This window comes from Tupaia chinensis, unplaced genomic scaffold (genome assembly GCF_000334495.1).
Source record: "Tupaia chinensis unplaced genomic scaffold, TupChi_1.0 Scaffold000086_1, whole genome shotgun sequence".
Taxonomy (NCBI): domain Eukaryota; kingdom Metazoa; phylum Chordata; class Mammalia; order Scandentia; family Tupaiidae; genus Tupaia; species Tupaia belangeri.
The window spans coordinates 5778584-5787474 of record NW_006159548.1 but is presented as its reverse complement, the minus strand read 5'-3'; positions in this window follow the sequence as shown (position 1 = coordinate 5787474).

The window sequence follows — 8891 nt, the reverse complement described above, 5'->3', positions numbered from 1 at the left end:
TTGGTGTTGATGGTTTTGAGTCTTTTCCGTTCTGGTTCGATTTTTGAGCATTTTTGCCAGGAGTATCTTGTATAGATTTCATCACTGGAGCCTTTTCTTCTGTTTCCTCATCTTCAAAATTGTCATCACCATCATCATCTTCGTCATCATCTTCGTCGTCATCATCTTCGTCAGCAGCAAGTTTTACTTTTTTCTGTGGGACCTTGCTTCCACCTCCAGGGGCAGATCGCTTTCCAGACATAAGAGTTTCACGTCCTCTTTCTCTTCTGATTCTGCATCTTCTTCCACAGCCACTAAGTGCTGTCCACTAATATGCACAGGCCCTGAACCACACTGCAACCTTAAGACCACAGGTGGTGTTATTTCAAAGCCCCCAAGGGAAACCATTGGCTGTGCAGACGTTTTCAGTGTTGCCAATGTTACTTTAATTGGACTGCCTTCATAATTCATTGCCTCTGCTTCAACAATGTGCAATTCATCCTTTGCACCAGCCCCTAAACTGACCGTTCTTAAAGATAACTGGTGTTCATTCTCATTATTCACTTTAAAACGATAATCTTTGTTGGCCTTTAGTTCACAACCGAAAAGATAGTTCTGGGACCTCAGGGGGCTCATGTCCATCGAATCTTCCATGGGGTGGTGGCACACACTTGGGTGGGCGAGAAGGCGGATGGAGGTAAATGACTATGGTCCCTGAAAACAGCTGTCCAGGACAGAATCACTCTAGGTCAGTTCTATGATTTGAGCGTGGCTCAGCGGACTGTCCATCCTCCTTGCTCTGTGAGCATAGGCTGTAATCATCTGGGAACTTGGTTGGGGCTGTGACATCCACGAAGGCCATGCATCCTCCAGGGTCCCTCTGCATGGGCTCTCTCATTCAGTCATCTAAGCCAAGCTTCTACAGAGATGGGCAGATCCCATCTCAATAGTGATGGAAAAAGCAGCAAGGCCTTGTTAAAAGCTCTTTCCTGACGAAAATCTAAACTAGCAGCGTAGTTAGGGCTTACTAGTCCTTTTGGGCGAGTCCTGGGACTGATGCAGTATCAGTTTTGTCATTTTCTACCCATCGAGGCAGGTCACGAAGCCAGCCCAGATTTAAGGGAAGGGGAATAAACTCTATCTTTGGGCCTGGCTGCTGTGGTACAGGCAGTAGTGAGCTGCCCTGCAGTGCTGGAAGCCATGTGGCCCACCAAGAGTTTGAATCCTCAGTCAACCTGAAACTCACACTCAGGACCCTGGTTGGCTGGATGGCGAGGAGAAGCAGACTGTGGTGTGAGACCCTGTCAAGGATGATTGTCTCTCCCTCTCTCTGCCTTTTGCTCTTGTAAGAAACAAAACAAAACTGCCTTTGATGTAGGGAGCAGCATTAGCCACCAAAAATAGAAAGTCATTGGCAGTCATATTTCAAGATTTTCTACCATACAGGGTTATAAAAATGGTGGTGTATTTTAAGTGCTTGCATTTAATACATTAACACTTAAATTTTTTTCTTTCTTTTTTTGCATGAGCAAGAGATACAAAAAGAGAGAAGGAGAGAGAAAGGGGGGAATGTCACTCACGCGCCCGGTGTGAGTTTAAGCCACAGGATCCAGGACTTGAACTGCAGTCGACTATTTGGAGTCCAGGGACATAGCCATTACACCAACTGCTAGTCCTTCTTCTTCTTTTTTTTTTTTTTTCAAACAGAATAATAACTTAATATTTATTATTATTTTTTTAAAATTTTTGTTTTTGCCATAGGGCGTGTTGCTTGCCAGAGGGACAGTAAGAAGGAAAGTGAGAAATCGCCCCTGGGAGGGATGGCCACATCGCAATCCCTTCTCCTCTATTCTCCTGGGATTTGGGGCATACACACGCACTCGGTATGATTTTTAAGTTACCAGGTCTGGGGTTTAAACTGTAGTCAGCCATGTGGGATTCCCAGTGCCTTAACTACCATGCCACTTGCTGGCCCTACCAAACAGGACCTTTACTCTTTTTTTTTTTTTTTTTGGAGAGGTTTTTTTTTTCGCTATAGGGCGCATGCGCTCACCAGACAGAGACATAGAGACAGAAAGTGAGAAATCACCCCCCTCAGGGGGGATGGTCACGCTGCAATCCCTTCTCCATTCTCCTCTCGGAATCTTGGGCACGCACGCACACGTGCCCGGTGTGAGTTTTAAGCCACCGGGTCCGGGACGCAAACCGCAGTCGACTATGTAGGAGTCCAGCAACATAGCCATTACACTAACTGCTGGTTCCCAGGGCCTTTACTCTTGACCCTTGGGTACAGGCGCACTGTGTTCAGGGAGGTCTCCAGATGTAAATGGGAAACCTCACGGGCCAGTCTCAGCAGGACTGTGTTACTGTTGTGTCTCTGGCTGACCTGGGTACATTAGCACTTTTTCTTTTTTCTTTTTTTTGAGAAATTTTTGCTACAGGGCGCGTGCACTCACCAGAAAGACAGAGAGAGACAGAGAGACAGAAAGCAATACATTACTCCCTGGGGGGATGGCCACGCCACAATCCCTTCTCCTCCTTTCTCCTCTCGGGATCTTGGGCACGCACGCACACATGCCTGGCGTGAGTTTTAAGCCAACAGGTCTGGGCCTTGAACCCCTGTCGACTACATGGGAGTCCAGTGACACAGCCATTATGCTAACTGCTGGTCCCACTTTTTTCTTTTTTTTAAGGTTTTGCTGTGGGGCACCAACAATCTGAGGAGAATAAAAGAGGGAAAGTGAAAATTCAACCCTCAGGGGGAACGGCCATGCCATAATCTCTTCTCCTCTACTCTCTGAGAATTTTGGGTGGGCATACATGCCTGGCATGTTTTTCAAGCCTCTGAATCTGGGACTCAAATTGCATAGTTGGTCATGTGGGTCCAGCTGCCTTAGCTGGCCCCCACCTTAACGTTGTTAACATAAAAGTGTACCATGATTGTATGATTAACCTCTTTTGAGTATAATATCAACGTTCTAAATGTAAATTTTCTGCAGGGCTTAAAAAGCCCTCCTGTTTCCCCTTAGGAGCCCTATCTTAGAGTGTGTGGAGGAAGTTTTTCTTTCTGAGAAATGATTGTGTAATTTCCAAGAGGTGCCAACAGTCATTCATTCATAAGTGCTCTTGTTCTTAGATAAAGTGTTCTGATTTTAGGTAGAGAGAGGCCAGCGGGAAATGCTGGTTGTCTCCTGCCAGGGCGCCAGGCTCCCCCTCCTCTCCAGCAGGAGCAGCAACCCCTCCCCATGCCGTCTGACCCTCCAGAGCGAGTTCGGAGCCATTCGCCTGCACACCCACCATGGAGTGGCCACTCCCTGCAAGTAGGAGGTGTAGTATCCCCTCTAGGGTGAGATGATTCTAAGGCAATGTGAGAAACATGCTCCCCCGTCCAATGCCAAAGAACAGACACGTGGACCCGAAGAACGGGATAATGAGACTTCAATGGTGTCTTGCAAGATCAGGTGTCTGACCGAAAGACACACCCCAAATGTGTATGATTTATTCAATTATTTTAACAAGCGATTTATTCCCTAAGGCACCAAACCCTCCCCTGGTTCCTCATTGACTGAGTACTATGGGGTATACAATCTTTCTGGATGCCACTTAAGTTTTATTATTCCCTTTTTAGGTATTAAGGCACAGGTTCAGGACAAGCCCATAATAAAGGCCCAGCAAATGTCCTGAGGAGGGAGAAGAACCACGAAGTAAAAAGGAGTGAAGGACTGATTACAACCACCTTCCTGAGAAGTCATTTCTTTATTTTTTAAACTATAGGGCACGTGCGCTCGCCAGAAAGACAGAGAGACAGAAAGCAAGAAATCACCCCCCCGGAGGAATGGCCATGCTGCAATCCTTTCTCCTCCATTCTCCTCTTGGGATCTTGGGCACGCACACACCCACGCTCAGCGTGAGTTTAAGCAACCAGGTATGGGACTCAAACCGCGTTCAACTACGTGGGAGTCCAGCGACACAACCATTACGCCAACTGCTGGTCCCTTGAGAAGCCATTTCTCTAGGGCGACTTGTATTTGGGTTTTGTTTGTTCAGGAACTTTTTCGGAATATGTGCTTTCTGGGTTATCACATCTGTAAGCTGGTTAAGCTGCTTTTGTTAAGCTATTCTTTTTTTTAGAAAAATAATTATTTATTTAACTTTATTATCATTATTGTTTAATTTGACCAAAGAGAGACAGAGTGAGAGAGGGAAAATGAGAAAGCAAGCCACCAGGTCCAGGACTCAAACCACGATCTGCTATGTGGGAGTCCAGCATCTTAACCACCATGCCATCTGGTGGCCTCTGTTAAGCTATTCTTGAAAATGAACCACATGAGGCTATTTTTTTTTTCAGGCAATTAAATTAATATTGCCAATTCACGGTAGAGGCAATGTGTCCTAAGAGATCCGAGATGAGGACATCCCAAGAGGCTGTGAGAAGCTGATGTCAGAATTTAGGGCTTTTTCACAGGTTGAAGTGTTATGGGATGGCTTTTGTGATGAAATCCAGGTGTTTCAGACAAAGAATTGAATGAAACATGCCAATAGTGAAAGAAAAAGGCGGTTTCTTAAATAGAAGTGAAAGTACACTCCTGAGACGTAGAAGCCGGCCTGCATGGACAGAGAAAGAGTGGCTCCAAAGGTGCCAGCGGTTCCATTCTGTGACGTTTATCATTCTAATCTAAGTCATATTGCTTGATTATTGGCTGGGCCCACTGATTGTGGTCATCTCAGCGCTATCAAATGTGGCTAGGCCCACCGATTCTCATTGGCTATGACAAAAGTGCTTGGGCTTACTGATTCATCTCATTAGCTATATCGAATGTGTCTTAATCAGCCAGACACACACACACACACACACACACACACACACATCCCCTGCCTACATTACCTCGGGAGGGAATTTTCTGCCCTGATTGGTTTTTCTATCTAGCCACATGGGAAGACAGTTCAGACCCTTTATCTGCTTCCATTTACTACTTTCTCCTGCCTCAGAAGAAGTCGGAACTGAACAAAAAGCCTTCCAGGCCAGGTGCTAAAAAGTTGAACCAGTCTTTGTGATAAGACAGAAAACATTGTGAGGCCCCAGACTATCTTGAGAACATGCATTCATTTCTTTCTTTGTATTTTCTACAGTTAGGTTCTTTTTTGTTTTCTCTTAGTGTTTAGGACATTTAAAAAAGGCTAGTCTGGTCAGCTGCACTAAGAGGAAGTAAGGAAGGTTTTTGTCCAGCATGAGGCAGTCTTAAAGGGAAAGCAGCTTACCACTTGCTGACTTAGAGCAAACCATAGTGAGAGATCCTCACAGCGAAGGTAAACTGAGGGCAACTGAGTTCGGAACTGGTCTAGGAACACCCCACACTAGCGCTGTTGATCAAATCTGGCTGCATCTTTCCATCCCTATAGGCAGCTTCCACCCCAGTGGCCCAGACAGGCTGGAAGGACAGAAGAGTGCCCGGCCATTGGCCCCGGGGCTGGAGGGGGCAGGTAACTATGGAGTGTAGTTCCAGAATGGAGCCAGCAAATAGATCTGATTTAGTAGCCAGGGGTGAGAGTGGGGGTTCAACTTGAGCATGAACCTCTGAGTGCCGAGTACTTAGGCAGGCAAGTTACCAAATCCTTTTTTTTTTAGTTAGGGGAGGAAAAGACACACACAGACTGCAGCAGAACCAATCCACGCCTAAGAAGGGGGCAAGTGAGTGTTAGTGGGCTAGCGCAGCCCATTAGGGAAACTGGGGCACAGGACACAGAGATGGGACCTAACAGGCCATGATTATGGCAGAATGAGGTGGGGAGAGGCTGCCAGCTGTGGGCACAGGAGGACTGGGAGACCACTCAGGTATACCAGCCACCAAGGTGGGAACACCCAGATCATTCTAGATCCTACCAAGTTCTACTCACACACAGGGCTGGGTGGGGCTCTGGGGCTGCTGTTCAGAGACCTCTGACGTTTGCACAGGGGTAGAGTAGAAATAGGCAGCCATGACGGCATTGTCAGTGTCCCAGCCTCAGACGCGCGCACACGTGCTGTTACCTCTGAGTAGCACACTACCCTCAGCAGCTTAAAACAACAGCACGGGATCAGCCCACGGTATAATGGTTATTGTGCTGGGTTCCCAAGTCGTCGACCATGGTTCAAGTCTGGGACTTGGTGGCTTAAAACTCACATGGGCAGGGGGAACCAGCCATTGGTGTAATGGCTATGTTACTGGACTCCCATGTAGCTGGCCACGGTTCTAGTCTCGGACCTGGTGGCTTAAACTCACACCGGGCATGCCGGGCACGTGTGTGTGCATGTGTGCCCAAGATCCTAAGAGGAGAATGGAGGAGAAGGGACTGAGGCGTGGCCATCCCCCCAACCCCCAGGGGTGATTTCTCGCTGTCTCTCTATCTCTCTTTGTCTTTCTGGCAAGCACACACGCCCTATAGCAAAAACTTCTCAAAAAAAAAAAATACAAAATAAACAAAAAAACTCATACAGGGGGACCAGCAGATGATGTAATGGATACATTGCTGGACTCCCACATAGTTGATCACAGTTCAAGTCCCAGACCCAGCAGCTTGAAACTCTGGGCACATGTGACTACATGCCCAAAATCCCAAAAGGAGACTTGAGAAGGGATTGTGGTATGGCCATCCCCCTGGGGGATGATGTCTCGCTTTCTGTCTCTCTCTCTTCTCTCTCTGCCTCTCCGGTGAGAGCACACGCACTATAGCAAAAACCTCTCTAAAAAGAAAGAAAACTCACATTGGGCGTGTGTGCATGCATGCCCAAAATCCTGAGAGAATGGAGGAGAAGGGATTGCAGCACGGCCATCCCCCCGAGGGGGGGGTGATTTCTTGCTTTCTATATCTCTCTGTCTCTCCAGAAGAGTGTGCACACCCTATAGCAAAAACATCACTCTAAAAAAAAAATAAAAAAGCAAAAAAAATAGCAATCTTCACTTTGCATTTCAGGCAAGACTCAGCAGGGACAACAGATCTCTGCCCCATAACGTCCGGGGCTCATGCTTCCAATGCCTGGAGACAGTGGGGGTCAAGAAGCCATCTCTCTTTTTACAGGTTCAGGGCATCTTCCTGACGTCTCTCCCACATTCTCTCCAGCATGGTAGTCTCTGGGTGGCTGAACTTAGTGGTAGATCATGGCTCCAAGAGTGGGGACTTCCAGATGCCCAGATAGGAGCTGCAAATAAGCCAGTTAGAAGCTAGCTTCAGAAGTTCCAGGATACAGTCATTTCCTCCATGTTTGACACATCACTCAGTCCTGCCCAAATTCAAGGAGACAAGGTATAGACCTGCCTCTCAGTGTGAGGAGAGGTGAGGAATTTCCTGCCATTTTAAATAGAGCACATCATCTCATGGAGTCTTCTGCAATGGTTTCTCACTGGTTTGCTCACCCCAGCTGCCCACCCCAGACAGCTGGGAGGCAGCGAGGCACAGAGTAGAAAAGGTGAAAGGTCTGGAGGCCACAGCCCCACATCCTCGCCAAGCAGGATCCACCACTCAGCAACTGGTTAAGCTTGTTAAGTGACTTAAGTCTCTCCTGTAAATAAAATGAGGGTGAGATTTCTATAGGGCCCAAGACACTGCACTTTTTAGATCTTGCAGAGCAGACAGCATAACTGACCAAGGTTCTGCCCCAGATGCTGAGTCCAGCTGAAATCTATCCTTTGATAAATGTGTGTGTGTGTATGTATATATATATATGTGTGTGTGTGTGTATATATATATATATATAATTTTTTTTTAGAGAGATTTTTGCTATGGCAGTGTGTGCTCACTGGAGAGACAGAAAGATCAAAAGTGAGAAAGGGATGACCACACTACAATCCCTTCTCCTCCATTCTCCTCTTGGGATTTTAAATATTAGTTTTTATTTAACTTTATTTATTATTATTACTTTCCAGTTTGATCAGACAAAGAGAGAGAGAGAAAGTGAGAAAGCAAGCCATTAGGTCCGGGACGCGAACTGCAGTCCACCATGTGGGAGTCCAGCTCCTTTAACCACCACACCACCTGCAGGCCCCAATATTTGCATATTTTTAATTGCCAGAGCATGCATGCACTTGGAGAGAGACAGAAAGAGGGAGAGAGCAAAGGAGAAAGCATCCCCAGCGGGATGTGGTCATGCTGCAGTTCCTTCTCCATTTTTCCTCTTGCATCTCAACTCCCTGTCCACTCTCCCTCATAAACCTCTTGCACAATACTCCTATCCGGAGGACTGGGACAAACACAGCTACCTATTTATAGGGCTACTGTGGGTATTAAAAGAGTGGGTGTGTGCAAAGCTCCTAGTAAAGCCTGGCATAGAATGAACATTCATTCAACTAACATTTACTGAATCCTTGGCCTGAGTGTCTTGGCAAAACAGACCAGAAAAGGGCTACCTGCTTTAAGCTTCTTGCAGCCTCCCGGCTCCACCAGGACACAAGAGCCCTTGGAAGTCTGACCCCAAAGGCCTGCTCACCTGCCACCCTACACCCTGCACACCTGAGCTTACCGACAAAGGCAACTTCCTCTTTGCCTTTTAAGTTTAGTTCTTTCGTCCCCCACGCCTTGGCCCGCCGTTTTCGTCTCGGTGAAACGGAGCCTCCTGGCTTTTTCGCACACACCCCTCTGTGACTCTTACACAGCCCATAACGCCCAGTTCCATCGTGGGGTCCTAGGTCGTCCACAGAACGTGCTCGCTGGCACAGAGCTCAACATGCGCTGCGTAAAAGCGCTTGCGACACTGGTTATAGTTCCCCAGTGTCCCCGCTAACTCCAGAGCATTGGCCACCTTGTGTCCTTCCGGAATCCGCGGTGCTTGGCCCACGGCAGGTCCTCAGCACACATCTGCGGACTGGGTGAGGGAATGAGCAAACGGGGAGAAGCGACTTCAAGGCTGACCCGCGGCGAGGGGGGTGGGAGCGTGGCTG